General features: G+C 37.2%; 1 protein-coding gene and 1 long non-coding RNA gene across 2 annotated transcripts in view; one reads left to right on the top strand and one right to left on the bottom strand.

Annotated features, from left to right (window-relative positions):
* Nucleotides 1-19,788, top strand: part of PAG1 (phosphoprotein membrane anchor with glycosphingolipid microdomains 1) — a 128,762-nt gene that overhangs the window by 69,172 nt on the left and 39,802 nt on the right. The window contains 1 exon segment of the mRNA XM_079140942.1: nt 9,739-9,832. The gene's annotated coding sequence lies outside the window, so the exon portion shown is untranslated.
* The window catches only part of LOC306661756, a 35,691-nt gene continuing 20,456 nt past the window's right edge, over nt 4,554-19,788 (bottom strand). The window contains exon 2 of the long non-coding RNA XR_013763947.1: nt 4,554-8,035. This is a non-coding gene — a long non-coding RNA (uncharacterized lncRNA). The remainder of the gene's footprint in view (nt 8,036-19,788) is intronic.

Below are 19,788 nucleotides of genomic sequence, written 5' to 3'. Positions count from 1 at the left end.
TCTTAATATATACAGAGAAAGATGGATATATAGTCTGTATATACATATATGGGAAGGAGACCACAAAGTTACTTTGTCCCACGTGGTTCATTTACAGAATGCTAACCTACCCCACTCCCTACTCTTACATGGGCCCCCATATCTCTCTGAAACACAGACACTTTACAGACAACTGTCCTTGACAGCACACAGGGCTTCCAGTCACATCCACAGAGCTCAGAGGCATCTCCTTTTGTGACCCTCCCAGGCAGCCCTGGCCTCAGGTCCACACAGTCAGCACTGCCATTTTGCAGATTCTCAAGAACAGAAGGAAGGAAAGGACCCTTTTTATCCCAAAGTGACTCTGTGGCTGTTACTTCTAACTGTAAATACTCATGAATTTAGGGTTCTCAAAGACATGCCTGAACAAACTTCCAGTTCCTGCCCCCGTGCCTTCCTCTGCCTCCTGGGAGGGGAAAATCATCTTTGCGTGTCTCTTTGCGTGTCACACCCACTCCCACAACAGCTGGGAGAGCTTGGCCGCCTACCTCCACCACCCCTTGGTGATCCCAAGGCTAGAGGAAGCAGAAGTTAGAGGAGTTGTTTCTCATCAGGATGTTCTGGAGGCTGATTGAAGGTTATGCGGTGGACCAGGCAGTGTTGTGGGCGGCTGACTCAAGGAGGTGGCCATCCTGAGGCAAAGATAAGACAAAGCTCAAAACCCTCTAAATAGCAGGAAAAGCCCTAGTGCAAAGAAAAAAAAAAGAGTAAAAAGCTCTGGAATACCTTGTATTTTTTGTTCTTTTTATTCATAAGCAAGAAAGAAACATTGACAGGTGCTAAAGAAAATGAATGAATGAATGAATGCCCTCTTTGTGCTTGGTTCCACGTTTATTTACATTGTCTAAAGGAAATTTTTTAAAATGTATCTTTTGCTACCAATGTATAAACTAGCAATTAGAGGAGTCATTTTATATAATGAAGCAGCATTTAAGTACTGAAGCTAATCTTTTTAATGTTAGCATTTATTCTACCTTTATGCTCAGATGTCTGAGGAGCATGCTACAGAACTTCCCTTAAATACATCACATGTATATATTGCAAACTATGTTGTTCTTTGCCAATAAGAGAGATTTTTGTTTCTTGTTGAGTACTTTATCAATTTAATTATTTCTCTTCTAATATTAAAACTGTAAGGAGTTTATGTCCAAGCCATGCTTGGGATTTATGCTGACAGATAAGGCTTATGCTAACTCAGTTCATTTTAAGCCTCTTTCCAGGTAGTATACTTATAAATAGAAGGATTTTGCTAATAAAATGTCATTTGTTAATAAATCAACATATGTATAATAATTGTATCTATCTTATCTGGGTCCTGTAGACTATAGATAGTAGAAGAATACATGTTTAAGGATTTTTATCAACTCTCTAAAATTCAAGAAAAATAATCTTCCTCTTAGAAAGGAGATTATGTTATTCAACTGTACCTTTGAGAGGATTTTCAGAAGGAACTATTTTCCGAGTATCATAATCTTTTTGATGCTTAAAAAAAATCTGGGTTTTTTAAAATCTTCAACTTTATCTCCAGAGTGCCTCCCTCTTTGGCACCTCTGTGAATTGTCTTTCCTTGCTTCTTCCATTTTTCTGTTTGCAATGAGGAAAATAAAACCCAGAACACACCCCTCTTAATGGACTGTTGCTTTGTATCCATCAGGGATTTCAGCTGTTCGAGTGTGTAAAAAAATGAAGCAGGAGACATCAGATGGCACGAAGACTAGAACTGTTAACACAGTAAATACCAGGAAGGCTGAAAGAGTGAGCCAGAGCAGCTGAGTCGGGGCATGAGAGGCACAGCTGGGGGAACCGCAAGAGAAATGGCCAGAAACCAGAGGGAGCTTATCAAGGAAAGAAGAGAGGCCACAGAGAGCAAGAATCATAGGATGAAGGAGAAGGCACTGCTGGTTATGTTTTTCTGATATTGCACAGTACATCATAGCCCACTACACTGTTTTTAGCCACCTCTTTGATTGCTATAATATTGAGCACACTTAATACAGTTTTCTTGCATGATTGCTATAAAGGACTGAACACTAAAATTTTAATGAAAGGAAATGTCTGTGGTTTGAGGTGGATCTCTATTTTATTAATTTATTAAAACCATCATAGAATTCAGATAGATTAATGAGAAATAGCTTGCATTAGTTTGTGGATTTTTTTTCAGCAAAAGTATATCAAATTGCTGACATTCATCATTTGAACAAATCAGGGGTATCAATAATTAGCTGGGTTAACAGCTTCTTTGGTAGGTATATCCAGAAGGAGCTGCTTAATAAATAGTTCTTTTCATGAAGGGAGGTTTTTGATATTTTTTTCTAATCCTTAAGTGCATGACCTTAAGCTGGAAGAGATGTCTAATGTAACAAATGACAGAAGCAGAATTTGGGAACATTTTGACATTTAACACAGTCACCCAAAGCTCTGAAGCAAAACTGCCATAGAGATCATACAAGTGGCTTCTCCCCCAGGAAATTGCAAAAGGACAGAAAGGAGAGACATGGTTTAGCAACATCATGTTTGAAAAAGAATTAGATCTTGTTTTTTAAAATTAGAGTTAGGGTTAGGGAGGGGGGCAAGTATGGAGGAAGGAAGTACTGTATAGAGGGTAAAGAGGGGTGGGAGGGGTGGGGGGAAGGGAAAAAATAACAGAATGAATCAAACAACATTACTCTATGTAAATTTATGATTACACAAATGGTATGCCTTTACGCCATGTACAAACAGAGAAACATGTATCCCATTTGTTTACAATAAAAAAAAATTTATTTGTTCTTCATAGTAATATATGACAGTAGAATCTATTTTGATATATTTATACAAATATGAAGTATAATATTATTCTAATTAGGATCCCACTCTCACAGGTATATGCATGATGTTGAGATTCACTGTTGTGTATTCGTATATGAACATAGGAAGGTTATATCAGATTCATGCCACTATCTTTCCTATTCCTATCCTCCCTCCCTTCCTTCATTCACCATTGTCCAATCCAGTGAACTTCTATTCTCTGTCCCCTCCTTGTTGTGGGTTACCATCCACATATCAGAGGGAACTTTCGACCTTTGTTTTTTTTGTGATTGACTTATTTCACTTACCATGATAGTCTCTAGATCTATCCATTTACCAGCAAATGTCATAAGGTCATTCTTCTTTGTGACTGAGTAATTCCATTGTGTATTTAAACCACATTTTCTTTATCCATTCATCTGTTGAAGGGCACCTAGTTTGGTTCCATGGCTTAGCTATTGTGAATTGAGCTAATATGAACATTGATGTGGCTGCATCACTGTAGTATGCTGATCTTAACTCCCTTGGATATATACCAAGGAAGTCAAATGGTGGTTCTATTCCTAGTTTTTTGAGGAATCTCTGTACTGTTTTCTAGAGTCATTGCACTAATTTTACAGTCCCACCAGCAATGTGAGTGTATGTCCCCCCCCATTTTTGCCAACATTTGTTGTTACTTGTATTCTTGATAATTGCCATTCTGACTGGAGTGAGTTGAAATCTCAGTATAGGTTTAATTTGCATGTCTCTAATTGCTAGAGATGGTGAACATTTTTTCATATATTTAATGATCACTCATATGTCTTCTTCTGAGAAGTGATTGTTTAGTTCCTTTGCCCATTTTTTGATTGGGTATTTGTTTTTATGGTGTTAAGCTTTTTGAGTTCCTTATATATCCTGGAAATTAATGCCTTATCTGAGGTGCTGCTGGCAAAGATTTTCTCCCAATTCTGTAGGCTCTCTTTTCATGCTCTTGTTTGTTTCCTTTGCTGTGAAGCTTTATCATTTGATACCATCCCATTTGTTGATTCTTAATTTTGCTTCTTGCAATTTAGGAGTCTTTTTGAGGAAATCAGTTCCTAAATTGACATGTTTGAATGTTGGGCATACATTTTCTTCTATTACATGTAAGGTTTCTGGACTAATACCTAGATCTTTGATCCACTTAGTTGAGTTTCATGCAGGGTGAGAGATAGGGGTTAAATTTCATTCCACTCCATACAAATTTCCAGTTTTCCCAGCACCATTTGTTGAAGACACTGTCTTTTCTCCAGTGTATGTTTTTGGCACTTTTGTCCAGGATGATATAACTGTATTTATACTGTTTTATCTTTGTGTTTTCTATTATAGTCCATTGGTCTTCATACCTGTTTTTGTTTCTATAGCTCTGTAGTATAATGTAAAGTCTGGTGTTGTGATACCTCCTGCTTCACTTTGCTTGATAAGGATCGCTTTGGCTATTCTAGGCCTCTTATTTTCTCAAGTAAATTTCATGACTGCTTTTTCTATTTCTATGAAGAACATCATTGGAATTTTAATAGGAGTTGCATTAAATCTGCATGGTGCTTTTGGTAGTATGACCATTTTGACAATATTAGTTCTGCCTATTCAAGAACATGGGAGATCTTTCCGTCTTCTGAGATCTTCTTCAATTTCTTTCTTTAGTGTTCTGTAGTTTTCATTGTAGAGGTCCTACACCTCTTTTGTTAGATTAATTCCCAAGTATGTTATTTTTTGAGGCTGTTGTGAATGGGATAGATTTCCAAATTTCTCTTTCCCTCTTTCACCACTTCCATTCAACATAGTTCTTAAAACTCTAGCCAGAGCAGTCAGACAAAAGAAGGAAATTAAAGGGATACAAGTAGGAAAAGAAGAGCTCAAACTATCTCTATTTGCTGACAACATGCCCCTATATTTAGAAGACCCAAAATACTCCACCAGAAAACTTCTAGAACTCATAAGTGAATTCACCAAAGTAGCAGAATACAAAATTAACACCCATAAATCAGGTGAGTGTCTGTAGATCTTGATTTAGTCAAATATATTTTAATGTGTGTCAATAATACTACAAATATTACCAGTATGTCAACAATACTGTATAGATGGTTAAAAAAAAAAAAAAAAAAAAAAAAAAAAAAAAACTCCTGATTGTCCACTTCCTGAATAAAGTATGTTATACAGACTAACAAAAGTCCAGGTCCTGTACCACTCTTTACTGAAAGGCTAGTTCATCTGGAGACCTGTCTTTGACCTGGATCATGTAGAAGAAGAAAACCAGAAAATGGAAGTATCAGTCCCCAAGTTGTCTCTTCCTGCTTTCTCTCTTTCCTTGCCATTTGTTCCTCTTGCCTGTCATGTCTTTCCCTCCTCAAATCTGATTTCTTTTCTGGCCAAAGCAGGAAATACTTATGGTGGAATGTACTCTTCATCCCACAGAGCATGTCACTAATCACACTTTCTCTGTGCCTAACCCACAGTGGAATATTGCTCAATGCTGGCTGAATTTGTTTGTTGAATTTTAACCTCCCAAGCTGAGATGGTATTGTCTCAGTCTGGTTACAGGGATGAATACCGTTGCATTCCTAGTAGTCTTTTGCCATCCAGATGCAGGGTCTGGCATCCCAGTAATGATGCCCAGGATTCCATGATAGTTGGATGTGCCGTGTATCAGCTCATTCTATTCCTGTGTTTCTGGGTACTGAGCACTGAATGAATCACAGGGCCTTAGAGACAGTAATCACTCTACTTGCTGATTAAGTAAATTAATTTTTTAAAAAATCAAAGTAGACTCAAGGATATTGCTCTAACAAAGCCACTCTTACTCAAAGTCCCTATAGACAAAGGAGGGAGTAGGATTAGGTCACTCATCCCACCTCCACTGTTTCCAACATGCAAATGTCATCCACGTAATCACTATCTTTCATGTTACAGCAGAAATAAACAGAACACAAGCCAACCTATGCCAGATTCCCTTAATAATTAAGGACATCCTCCATCCTACAGAGTCCTGTCTCTGAGAAACACTGTTAAATTGAAGCTGGGAATAGAAGTAATGTCAGCAGGGGCTCAGACTAGGCCATCTGTCAGGTGCAGATCTCATCCATCATGGTCCCAGTGGCCCAGAAATTAAACTCTATTTCATTTCCTCTGTGTGACATTAGTCAGAATAGACCTGTAGGTTAGTTGGGTAACCACATTGTGAACTCCCAGAATGCCCTTGTGTAGGTCTTCTTATGGATTTCACCATCAGTGGTGGGAACCTGCTAACAGCCCTCACGAAAGCTGTCAATGGGATAGATGTAGAACTTGACTTTCTTCTGACTTAGTATATGCAGGTGGGGGGATCAGTCATATTGAGTAGGTAGCTGGTTTCAGAAGTCATAAAATTCCATACAGTAGAAAAATTAATATTGAAAGCATGAGGTTTCTGCTTGATTGAATCAATAATCTTTGCAGTGATGAACTCCTGTCTACATGTAGAGGTAGTCAGGCAGGTTAAAGGGGACCTGAAGGAGCATTTGGTCCATGAGGAATTATACTCAGGTGGTCTCAGTCAGAACATGATAGATTTCAGTGGAGCTCGTTGATCTGCTTCAGTGCCACAACTCCAGCAATCCAGCTAGAATTCCACATTTCTTAAAAACTGATCTGGAACGTGGTTGATCTTATAATGTCCACATCCCTTGGATTTTGTTTGTTTGTTTGTTTTTTGGTAAGAACTGTATTGAGATACAGTTCACATACCATACAGTTCATCCATTTAAAGGATGCAATTTAATGGGGTTTAGTATAGAGTTGTGCAATCATCAAGTTAGCACATTTTTATCACCCCTTCGTTGTCATCATCTCCCTCTCTCCCCATTTCCTCCAGCCCTAAGCAACCACTAATTCACTCTTCATCTCTATGCATTTGCCCATTTTATTTCTTATAAAAGAGATCATATAATATATGGATTTTTTCCCTTGCTGTGTGTTCTGCATTCATAATACATCTATGCTGAACCACGTGTCAGTGCTTCATTCCACTTAATGACTGAATAATATTCTTTAGTGTGGTTATAACAAATTTTGTTTATCCACTCGCCGTTGGATGGACATTGGGTTGTTTCTGCTTTTCAGCTATTCTGAATAATGCTGCTGTGAACATCGGGTACAAGTTTTTGTGTTCGTAAATTTGAAGTTTCTCTTGGTGTATAACTGGGAGGGAACTGTTGAGTCAAATGGCAATTCTGTACTTAAGAGTGATGAAGAACTGCCTGGTGATTGTCAAAGTGGCTGCATCATTTTATACTCTTAGCAACAGGGTGTGAGGGTTCTGATTTCTCCATAGCCTCCCTGATGCTTGTTATTATCTTAGGTGTTTTTATTTTACCTGTGCCAGTGGGATGTCTCCTTGTGACTTTGATTTGCATTTCCTTTTTGGTAAGATGATGTTGAGCAACTTTGCATGTCCTTTATCTTTCTTTCTTTCTTTCTTTTTTTTTTTTTTTTTTTTTTTTTGTCACTGGGTGTTGAACTCAGCTGTGCTGTACCACAGAGCAACATCCTCAGTCCTTTTTATTTTTTATTGTGCTTTTATTTCAAGTTGCTAAGGGTTTTGCTATATTGCTGCTTCTGTCCTCGGACTTTCGCTCCTCCTATCTCAGCCTCCCAAGTCGCTGGGATTACAGACATGCACCACTACACCCAGCTCTTTGCATGTGCTTATTGGCCATCTATATATCCTTTTTGGAGAAGTGTCTATTCAGATCATTTGCCCATTTTCTTTTGCTTTTTTTTATTGAGTTATAAGAATTGTTTCTGTATTCTAGAGCTATTAACCAAGTGCCATATCAGTTGATTTGGACATATTTTCTTTTATTCTTTGTGTGTTTTTTTCACTCTCTAGATAGTACTTTTAAAAGCACAGTTTTTGTTGGCATGATAAGTTTAATTTATCTCTCTTTTTTTTTTCTTTTGTTGCATGTACCTTTGGGGTCACATCCAAAGCTTCACTGCCAAAATTCGAACTCATGAAGATTTATCTCTGTTTCCTTCTAAGAGTTTTGTAGTTTTACTTCTTACATTTAGGTATTTTATCCGTTTTATGTGAACTTTTTCAAATGGTCTAAGGTAAGGTTCCCACTTTATTCTTTTGCATATGGCTAGTCAGTTATCCAGCAGCATTTGTTGAAGTGACGATTCTTTCCCCATTGAACAGTTTTGGTACCTTTGTCCAAAAAAAAAAAAAAAAAAATCAACTCACCATGTAATTAAAGGAATATGAATATGTGGGTTTATTTCTGTGGAGACTGAATTCTGTCCCATTGATCTGTATGTCTGTCTTTATGTAAGTACCCCAACTGTCCTGATTACCTCATTTCCTTGGAATATTTTTAACCCATGAAATGTCTATTTTGAAAATGCAAAAGTTTTTTAAATCTAGCTCTTTATTCACATCTCATAATAGGAAAAAAACCTACTGAGTTATTATTCTAACATATATTAATAAGATCTGGCATTTTAAGAAAAATATTTAATTTTTTTGCAACCATTTGATTTGGATAATTAAAACTATCCAGTTAACTAATTCAGGAGAGTTCTCTGGGATTGACCATTAACATAGAAAACTGGAGAGGTTTACAATCAGAATCCACATCTAAATACTGAGTGGTGGGGGTTTGGAAGTGGGTTTGATTTGAAATCTAATGAAAATGCAGAACAATGGCTTCAGAGCGCCCTGATCTGTCAAGCACTTCTCCCAGTGAAGCCCTGTCCTCCTACTTTGCATGATTGACAGTAGAAAGACCTGCAGTCAGATTGGAGGCAGACAGCCCATGATTGTGTGTGTTGTTCTGATCTTTTTAGATTTATTTTGAAAAATAAGAAAATAATAATGTAGCTGAATGCAATGGCAAACAAGGCAGCATTTCCCACTTGATAACTGGCAGGGAAACGAGATGCACCTTCAGATAATATAAATAATCTGCTGACTCTGGAAGAAAGCAGCACTCAGTCTAAGATGATAATACAGCTGAGAGAACATCAGTAGATGCAAATCTGGAAGCCTCATGTTCTACTCAGTGTTTTATATTGAAAATCAGGAGTTGAGCCTCAGTGTGCTAGTCATGGAGAGGGTCTGGGTCTTAGTCCTCCACCAGGATATTCTCCTTTACAGTGTGAACGCATTCCTTCCTTCCTTCATTCATTCCATCCACCCCTGTGCCCTCCTCCCTCTCACCAGCATCTGTCATGGTATATTTACACAAAGTAAACATTCAGTGCAGGAGATGCTTTATGGAAAGAGAACCAGAGAGGAATCAGGAATAGAGGAAGGGCTGGGAAAAAGTTGAGCCAAACCACAGACAGGATTGAGAGTTGAAAAATCAGAGGGAAGACAGTCTCCTCCATGTACATGTCTTCCCCATTTCCAGGGCAGAATGAAGGAATGACCTGGGATTAGATCTACGAGTCATTCAGATCGTACTGTTCACCCATCTCCCTTGATTAAGAAATTTCCAGAACTGAATCAAGCTTACCTTGCCATAGATAGCTTTCATAAATGACTCTTTTCAAAGAAATCACTTGGTTTTTAGCTCAAATTCAGGTAAGTTATTTAAGTGTGAATATTACTATAATAACAACAGATTTATTTGTTATAAACTTGGAAAAATATTGAAAAAGCAAGTAAATTAATTTGTATTTGATCAAACACTGACTTGGCCACTATTATAGAGAAAGGTTTATATTCATTCACTGCTCTTTGTAGTTGTGGCTGTTCAGAGGTTAAAACTTTGCGTTTACTTAGGTTAGGAAGGAATATAAAGCTCAATGTTTGGTATAAGTTCGCCAACGTTTTTATAGAGAACAGGACAAGGATCTTTCAGTCAGTGTCCATTTGCTTTTTTGTTCTAACTTTCTTTTTGGTTGTAGCCCAAGAAAGAAGAGAGAGTCTCGCCACAACAACGTTTCAAAGGGACACATTGCCAGAATTTGTAATACTTTTTTGGACAAACATCACTCCAAGGTAAATATTACCATTGTACCAATTAGGGGCACGTCATTAGAATTTTCAGATTGCAGTGGTGCAGCACAAAGATTTAATTGTTTAGTCTAATGCAGACCTAGGGTGATGTGAGAGGAGAGAGAGAGAAGAAAGCAGAGCTGTTGGGTGTCCTGCAGCCTCTACTAAGTGTGTTACCAGGAGAATGCCATCAGAATCTGGAAGCTTATTGGGCTGGACTGCAAATGTGTGGGAAAGTGAGGGAAGGGGAAGCTGGACTTTTTTCTGTTGCAGATATTCATGAAAAACAAAAGCCAGTGTAGTTTGATTATAAAAATAGCACTTCTACTTTTATGAGGTAATTCCCCTGAAGGTTAACTAGAATAAATACTGTGTTCATATCATGAGGCAGAAAAACTTGAATCATCATATTTTACACTAACTGAAACGTACAAATAAGGTAGAGTTTAAGGAAACCCATGTTCTTTTATGAAAACACCGTTTCTTTCGTTTACAAAAAAATACTTCATGGATTTCTTGATTTTAGAAGATCATATACTTAATGTTTCTTGTGAGAAGGGAGAGAGTGTGTGAGAGAGAGAGACCAATAAACAGATACTGATACCAAAGAGAAATCTGTCAGCATCATGTTGTGTATCAGAGGACTTGCTCTAGGTTCTTTATGAATCATGAGCTTAGCAGGAATCAAGGCTTAACAAAAGCAACTGAATTCATAGCTCCAGAATTCATGAATTAGCTGCCAAAATTTTAACACAAATTGCTGTGTCATTTCTGTGAAATTCTCCTGTTATTGCTCAGTTTGTAGCGAAGAGCTGTTTGTGCTAAGCCCTGAAACTTTATCTGATAAAATGCCTCCTTCTTTCCTGATAAAGATGTTTACATACCCATATACACAGAAAATGCAAAAACACATGATCCAATTTAAAAGAAAATGTGCTTGTCAGATTTCTCTGTCTAGAAGTTAATATATAATTGCCATTCTTTATTCCTTCGTGTTCTAGAAGGCAATCTCAGATGGCAAAGGAAGAGTTTGGTTTTCCTCCTCAGCCCTCATCCTGGTTGTTCTCTTCTGAAAAGCTTGGCTAGGGGAACGTAGGCTGTACATTAGTGGAGAATTTTGTGACACTATTCATTCTGTGTTCTGACAGAGAGGACATTGTTTGCTCACTGTAATAGGCCTGGCAGGAATCTGTGCTGTGCATACAGAATGGGAAAATAGCAAAGCAGTGGGAAATCTAAAAATGCTAAGGAATAGATCAGCTTAGGGATTTTTTAAAGTATATTTTAATAGCTTCTCATTACTGAAATGCAAGTCATAATTTGGAGAAATAGTTTTCCTTTCAGCCAATTCCTTTCTTCACGTTGCATTATGCATGTATTACATGAGAAAGGTCTTTAAGAGAGCAGTATGCCTCTCTAAATACTGTACTAACGAGAATGAAAATCATGCAAGTTTAGAAATACTCTGTGAACATACCAGACTATGTTAACATTGCTCCTTGTACATTTGCATCCACGTTGGTATAAATGACTTATGCCCACTATCTTATGATTCATAGGAGCATGTGTGTGCTCCCTAAGATAAGAGAAAAAACACATTTAAAGATGTGCCATGCAGTAAGAGGTACATTTCTAGGGATAGTATGAGAGGGAGCCACACCCACAACATCCAGAACTATAAAGGCAAAACTGCAAAAGCAAAGGTTTAAAGCACTGTGCAAACCCTGGAGTGGGAACTAGGCAGAAATATAAACATGATGGAGCCTGGTGTTTCTGTAGCTTAAAGTTGTGTGTCCACATTAATCCCCAAGCATAGGAATTTCACAATGTACTGGTGTGCGATAACCCCAGGTGTCTGAGGACTGTGCGTCCATCCTAGACTCTCCCTGGTGAGCTGATAACACAGTCAAATGAAACACAGTATGTATCAGTTGCAGAGAAATGCTTAAAATAGCAGCCTAGAACTTTTCCTCTTGTCTCATTTTATAATAAAACACTAAGATTATTAAAGGATGATAATTACCCTTGTCTAAAATGCAAGATATCAAGACATTAGTTAATAAAAATAACATCTATTTAATATTGTGACATAGTAAATACAGCTTGAAACTTACAAAATTATTCCCCAAGTCAAGAATATATGCCACAATTTCAAAAATTGCCTGCAAGTCATACATTTCATTTAAAAACGAATTTAAAGTGAATTAAGTAACTCATGACCTAAGTTGGAAAACCCAAAATATAATAAAGTTTGTATTTAAGTGAATGTGGTAATAAAATTAATAACTTACCTAAAATTGAATAATTTTACTTAAGTCACTTATGTATTATAAAATCCATAATAGATATTTTCATTATTTTACATTGCAAAATTTTAACCCAGCAAATCAACACAGGTGACACATTTAATAACATTAAGAAAAAAAAGTAATTATTTGGATTCCATTTAAGGGAGATCTTGCCCTTTTTGAGTACATAACTGCAGTTGGATAGTATGAGGATTGTTCAGTTGTGGAAGGAAGACTGAAGACCAGTGGAATATCAGTTGATTGGAAGAAGATGTCACAAAGCCATTCTTACCGTGCTTCACTCTATGTCACGGATTTCCTGTAGTTTCCTGCCCTAGTCATCACTTCTTCAAGTAAATGCTGGCCTTAAATATCTCACACAAATCCCTGTATTATTTGTGTTCTCTTTGCAAGACATAAAAAGATTTGAAATACCAATCATCAATCAATGGCACTTCCCCATTTAATGTTCTCTTGACCATAAAAGGTTATTTCTTCCTAAGAAGTCCTGGTTTTTCATAATCCATTAAAATTTGAGTTTAATTTTAATCTCCTCATGTTCCTGGATATTGGGGTCTTATTTACATCACCTTGTTAGATGGGTTTATTAGTTTTCAAGTTCTGACTTTACTATTCACTTTCATTACTATAAATAAATTTTATATCTAGTATTACATCCAAACAGAGCTAACAAAATTCAAAGTAATCTCAATCTGCATCATTATTTTCCAGCAATACTGATGTTCCTTGACTGTTCCAATTGTTTATCTAAAAGCCCAACTGTCATCTGAATAGCTCTTATTTAACAAAACTTTAGTAAATGCCGAAAGAAGCAGTTCAATGAATATGATCTAAACAAAAAGAAAAAGAAATACACATCAATGAAGTATCTTTCACAATTCATTAATTGAAGTAAGCCACAGCATTTCTCTAAATTGCAACTAGCTTTCAGTTTCAAACTTTGGAAGAACAAGTCATTTGTACTAGGAAGTAGATGCTAAAGAACTGTTTGGCAACTTGAACATTTTTAGCGTTTGAATCTCCCTATTTATAGTACAGCATCAGGCAGAGTAAAATGTTTGGCATTTCTATAAGGGATGCAAACGCTTTAACATTCTCTGTTGTGATCTAACAATTCATTTGCAGAGTAAGATAAATCAGTCTTGTTTGGAAAATGTTTTACATAAATATTGGCAAGGAAACTATCACTGAATCTCTATGGGTTTTGAAAATGCAAACTTCCCTAAAGTAAATGATGGCAAATTGCACCACATTACTATGGTTTTATGTGAACTGCCTGTTACTGCTTTAAGTTCTCACATTACTCTGCCCCATTTCTTGCTTTTTAGTTGTCGTTATTCCATGTTAAAATCAGAGACCACATGGCCAGGTCTTTCCAAATGTCACATTCTTTTTAACCAAACCTCTTATCCCAATGTATTTCTCATTATTAAAATTCTGAATCTCTTCATTAACATATGCCCTTTTCTTTTATGTTAGAGAACATGAGAACAGTAATTTGTAGGATTTTGGCCTTGATTGGCTTCAAAGTAGAAGAGAAATATTCATGTTCCTTTTCTCTGTCTCTGTATGTGTGCATGTGCATGCTGGTATCTGTCTATTTCTCTCTCTCTCCTATTTCTTCCCTCTCAATAATGAAAATTAGGGCAAACTAAATGTAATATGGCATCCTAGATGGAATCCTAGAACAAAAGAAGGACATTAGATAAAAACTAAGAAATCTGAACCAAGTTTGAACCATAGATAATTGCCAATATTGGTTCATTAATTATAACATACGAATGAAATATGTTAAAAATAGACTAGAAAAAATACAGTAAATGTATTTTTAACCAGTGTATTAAATTACAACAGTTGACTTTAGCCTGTTTATAATAAGAATTAGGGTAGAAAGTGATAATTTCTCCCAGTGCCAAAATCCTGAACACAACCACCTATAGCAGAGGTTGGCAAATCTAAATACTTGGCAAAATCTGGGGATTAAATCCAGCTCTACCACCATTTTTGCAGGACTGGAATACTCTTCACCATTATCTTCCAGATGCCCCTATAGAGGCAAGAGGAGGGAGCATCAGTCAATCAGGTCTGGATTCCCAGTCACTGGGGCAGTGTTGGGGACATTGCCTGACCTCGCTGAGTCTTGTTTTCCCTATCTTGGAAGTCAGAAGGTCAAACCGGATTTTTCTCCGGGAAACCTTTGACTTGGATGATTCTCATTCTGAATATGAGTTGGAGGTCCTTAAAATTACATTTACAGAATTTATTGAGAATGAAATTTTGGCATTAAAGCAATTTGCATGCCTTAACATAGCTTATAACAAGATTATTTGTCATTTTCAATGCTTGAATAGTATCAGAAATAATTAATCCTGAAAATAACACTGTTGCCATGTCATGTATATACTGGGAAGAGGAAGTCTGTTCTTTTTGAAATTCACATCCTAAATCTGAACCCCAAATCACTTTAAAATATTGTACCTTGACTTAAAGTATTTTTTATTCATGTGTGCACATTTTCAGAGAAAGATTTTAAGCTAATATACTTTTACACTTATTGTACACTTAAATGCATTTTAGTTCCCATGTATTATTTAATATAATCTGTAGTATTCTGTATTATTTAATTTAGGTCAGTAAAATTTTGAATATCTAATAATGTTTAAGGCTTGTAAGACATTTAATACCCTGCCACGTGTTCGTATTATGCTTGTTGAGTTGATCATCAGGAAGTTGCTCATCTGATAATTATTTCTTAATTCCTTTTGAGTCAGTCGTCATCTATTATAAGAAATTATTTTCCAACTATAGTATTTCAGTGCTGGATTTTGATCATAGGTACATGAAAAAGAAGGTTTATTTAGGACTGTCTTTAAAGTTAAATCCAATCATAACCATTTTGCTAGTGGAATATTCTGGGGAAAGTTTGAGCAGCAATTCTCAACTTTGACTATTCAGTAAAATTACCCAAAGGACTTTTTAAAGTTCCCATGTGCAGACTGTACCCTCAGACTAATTAAATCAACCTCTGGAGGTGCTTTTTTGTATTTTGGGCTTTTTTTTTTTTTTTTTTCCTTTTCATTGTCTTTTTTGTTTTGTTTTATTTTGTTTGTGGTTTTGTGGGGTTGGAAAGAGGGAGGAAGAGAAAGAGAGAAAGAGATACAGGATCTTACCAAGTTGCTGAGGCTGGCTTCAAACTCATGATCTCTCTGCTTAGCCTCCTGAGTAGCTAGGATTACAGGTGTTTTTCTAAAGCTCCCTAACTGCTACAAGTGTGCATCCCAAACTAAAAAAACTCCTAGCCTAGAGAAAGCAGGAAAACCTCCAGAGACAGCCTTTTCCTATTGGAACTTTCCTACTCTTTGTGCTTGGGTGGCTTGAGGGGCCATGAAACCACTTAAAGGAATATATTTTCAAAGGGAAAACAAAGCAGCATGTCACTTGCCCTAAATCTCCATCCAGCAATAACCAGGAGAGTTTGTCCTGATTTTGAAAGCATTTAGGAAAAATGCTCTGCATGTCTCAATGCATGATGTTTGCTTTGGCTTCTTCTTTGTTTGACATCTTATTTCACGTACAGGATCAATGGGAATGAACATCTATTGAGCACACCTGCTAAGTATTGGGCCCTGTGCTCAACAGTGCTCTAATTCACAGCCAGACAAGATAGAAGATATTCCCTCCAAAATAAAAGTAAAGAGTCAGAGTTCTATTTCGTTAGAAAAAGCTTACCTCTGTGTAATTGAATGTTTAGTCACCTATCCATTCATTCATTCACTGACATTTGTTAAATACATGAGATATTCAAAAAATAAGTTTGGTGAAAATGCAACAAAAGTACAAAGAATCTCTTACACAAAAAGTACAATAGATTCCCCTTGTCCATTGCTTCAGCACAAGCCTAGTAGCTTTCAATGACCATTTAACTCTATGGTGGGCAGTTCAGGCTGGGCTCAGCTGTTCTCCCTTGTGAGCCAACACTGCTCAGGGAGGTTTGACTTTGCTGATCTTGGCTGGGATCCTCACATGTCTGGGGCTTTAGTTGAGACAGACTGGTGGCCCAAGCTCTAGTCCTTGTGGTCTCATCCCTCAACAAGGCCAGCTCTGGCTTGTTAAAGAGGTGGAGTTAGGTTTCTGGAAAATGAAAGGCAACATGCTGCATACCTTAGGCCTTGTCTCAGAACAGCACATTGTCACCTCTGCCACGTTTCTTGGCCAATGCAAATTACAAGGCCAGTTTGGATTCAGCGGGTGGGGAAATAGATCTCTCATCTTTTGATACAAAGTGCCAAAAAGTCACATTGCAAAGAACAAGGATGAAGGAAGGAGTGAGCAATTGCAGTTATTTTTGCAATCAACCACAAGGTGGAAAATTTTATCTTGGGACATTAAGGAAGATTCCTTCAAGGTGGTTACATTTGAGCAGACTTCAAAGATATAAAATAGTGGAAAGTGCACTTCAGGTACAGCAAGAGTATGAGCAAGACCATCAAATTGCAGTTTCATTAGTGAAATACAAAATAGGAATTGTTAGCTCCCTGAATGTAGGAAATGTGTCTAGCCCAACATGGAACATGGAAGTGAAGGCACTCCATATGTACTTTCATATTTAGATAAAAACAGGGGAGTGACTGAAGAGCATGAACCCTTAAAGCAAATGTAGTAACCTGATAGCTTTACCATTTACCAACTTCTTGAGCTCGGCAAGTTCCAGTGCCTTTGTTTAGGATAGTGAGGTTAACAATGCTTATGTGCCAGGTGTCTTTGCTATGTGAAAAATCAGTCCACAATTTTATAGCTTAGAAGCGATAGGTTTTATTTGCTTAGCTCCTGCTTCAGTGGTTTCCTAGTTTGAACTGGCTTAGCTGGGCAGGTTTTCTCAGTTAGGCTCATGGATGAGTCTATGGTCAGTTTGCACTCTGCTTTTTGTCTCTGCCTCTGGGACTGCTTGACCATTGGGAGACAGCAAGGGCAACTGGGATGCCTGTCTCATCATCTAGTGGGCCAGACTGGGCTTATTCACAGAGAGGATCAGTAAGGTTTCAAGAGTGAGAGGGAAGCCTGCAAAGCTTATGGGTAGGTTCAGAATTAACACACCATGGCCTTCTGCCTTCCACGGGCCAAAGAGAGTCACAAAGAGAGTATTTCTTGCTGAAAAGAGCTACAGTTAAATTACAGTAAGTTTGGGGACAGGGAAGGGAAGGTTTATGGTTATCCATGCAATCTTCTGCTCCTACCCATGGCGCACAGCAGTCCTGTGAAAAGCAAGTTATATATAACTTGATTTTTTTAGGCAAGGCACTAAGTTCAGAAGTAACTGGCAAATAGTGCATGATCAACTTATGCTAATATATATTAAAAATCAGATTTTCAGTCAGATTCTTTAATTGCTTACTTTCAGAGAATATCAGATGAGCCTCCAGATGCTACTCAGGAAGGTTGAATGGTATCCATTCTTTCCCTGTTGCAGAAAGGTGATAGAAATAGGGACAAGTTCATGATCTATGAGTGCATGAGTATCTTGGCTTAGTATCCAGATGCCATCACCTGACAAGGTTGACAGAGCCTGGCATAGCACTGAGTAAGGGGTCAACACAAGAAAAGGGCCAGAGCAGTAAAGTACTCTATTTCAACTCCAGAAATATTAAAGGCTTTTTGTAAGGGGTAAGAACCTATTTCAAAACCTATGCAAAGAATGACAATCTTAATAAATCTTCATTGATTTCTTTCAGCACTATAAGTATTTTCATAAATACCAGCTAAGTCCCATGTAGTTCCAAATTGATCCATAAATTGTTCATGAATGTCATAAATTGCATTCAGTGGAGATTTACTTGGCAGCTAGAACATCTCTAATCAGTGGTGTGAACTGAATCAAAAAAAAAAAAATACCTGTCTTTTTTGAAATAAATAGAACATCAAAAGTTATTTTTAAATGTGTAGGGTAGAATAATGGGCAGAGTTCTTTGAGGATGGTGCCTGCTTTTTACAAAAATGGCACTTTCATTGGAATTCCTTAAAGTGATCTCAGATGTTCATTGGGCTCTGCCTCTCTCGACTCCAACCTGTTGACTCCTTTAACAGTGAAGCCATCAAAGGGACATATGTCCCCTGCTTGTATGAGATTTTCAAACACTGAGTTCTCATTGTCCTGTAGTAACTCTGACAATTTCAGAAAGTTCTTGTGCAGTGATAAAACCTGCATCTTGCATCCTATCTCTTTTCTTCTCTGAGCAACAAGAGGAAGCTATTGAAGCCATAAACCTCAAAAACCTCATAAGTTCCTTATTGTGTCAATAATGATCATATAATACCACTTAGGTTTACATAGCTGTTCTATCACATTTATAGTTATTAGGTTGCTAACAACAGCACAAATATATAATTCCAGAAATTGAGATAATCAGAAAGGAAAAAAGGATGTAGGTTAAAATGTCTAAGAAGCCTGACACAAACAGTTCTGCTGAGAGTATTGCTTCTGCTTTTAAAGGCCACTGGTGGCGTCTGTCATCACTGTCCTGCCTCACTCAAACACATGTGAACACAGGTCAATCTTTCTAGAAAGGCATTAGTACCTTTGCTGTAAAGAAAAAACAGTTCATTTTGAACACTCGGTGTTTGTTTTTGAAATATATTTTATGGACCATGTAATGAAGTACCTACCATGGTACCGAGAATAGAGTAATATGTATTTATAGGCTTGACATGCCTGCATTCACAGGCCTGAGAATGATTTCTGGTTTATGAAATTTGTGTTGGCAAGGAAAGTGGTTTCTGTTGATACCGATAGACCATCTGGGGCTTCATAGTCTAAACTTGATGACTCTATTTATGCATAGATCTTTGAGGGGAATTCCATATTTTTGACATGTGTTTGCAAAACTAGAAGTTGTATACAGATTTATGAGCTGAGGATAAGAGAATTTTACCCTTGCATGCCCTGCAAATATTTTTAAATTACTTCAGTGATTTTTCTTAATAAGTAAGAAAATAAGTGATAATCTCCTAGGTTAGATCTCAAAGATCCCTGAACAGCCTAAGATTTTTAATATTTTTAATATGGTAAAGAATTTATATTAAACATTTTACATTAAGCACCTAACATCTAAAGTGGTTGGAAACCCTACACAGATGAAAGCCATCCACATATTTAGTAAGCTTAATCTGTTTCGTCTTCAGTTTTTAAACAACTAGTAAAACATAAGTCCTGGTTCTATTCTGCACCTCTGCAGTGTTTACACGGTTCTCACAGGTCGACACTGTCCTAGACGCCCCCATTCTTTCACTTTTGAAACTCTCGAACTACATCCCTTTTAGAGGATGTCACGTCTTTTTAAAAGAATGGCAGCCAACACCCAAGGTGGGTGGAGGGAATCATGGTTGGCCCAGACCCACTCCTCTGTTACTCCCCAACCATGAAGTTGAAATCACCATTTTCCTTATTTTTGTGCCATGGTTTTCTTTAGGTAGTGCTAAGAGGGGAAAAAAGAAAGAAAGAAAGAAAAACAGAATAAGTAGACCATGTCTTTCAATAAAAATGGGATAGATGGTGTTTCTTTGCAGAAGGGAAGAAAGGTTAATATCTACCTAACATGTGCACTGGCTGCCAGGCCCCTGTGGCTTCAGGGTTCATGATGGTGGTAGTTGTCTGAT

Source organism: Sciurus vulgaris (assembly GCF_902686455.1).
Source record: "Sciurus vulgaris genome assembly, chromosome: 1".
In the NCBI taxonomy this organism is placed as follows: Eukaryota; Metazoa; Chordata; class Mammalia; order Rodentia; family Sciuridae; genus Sciurus; species Sciurus vulgaris.
Note: the sequence above shows the minus strand (reverse complement) of the source record. Positions and strands in the feature narration are given on the sequence as shown.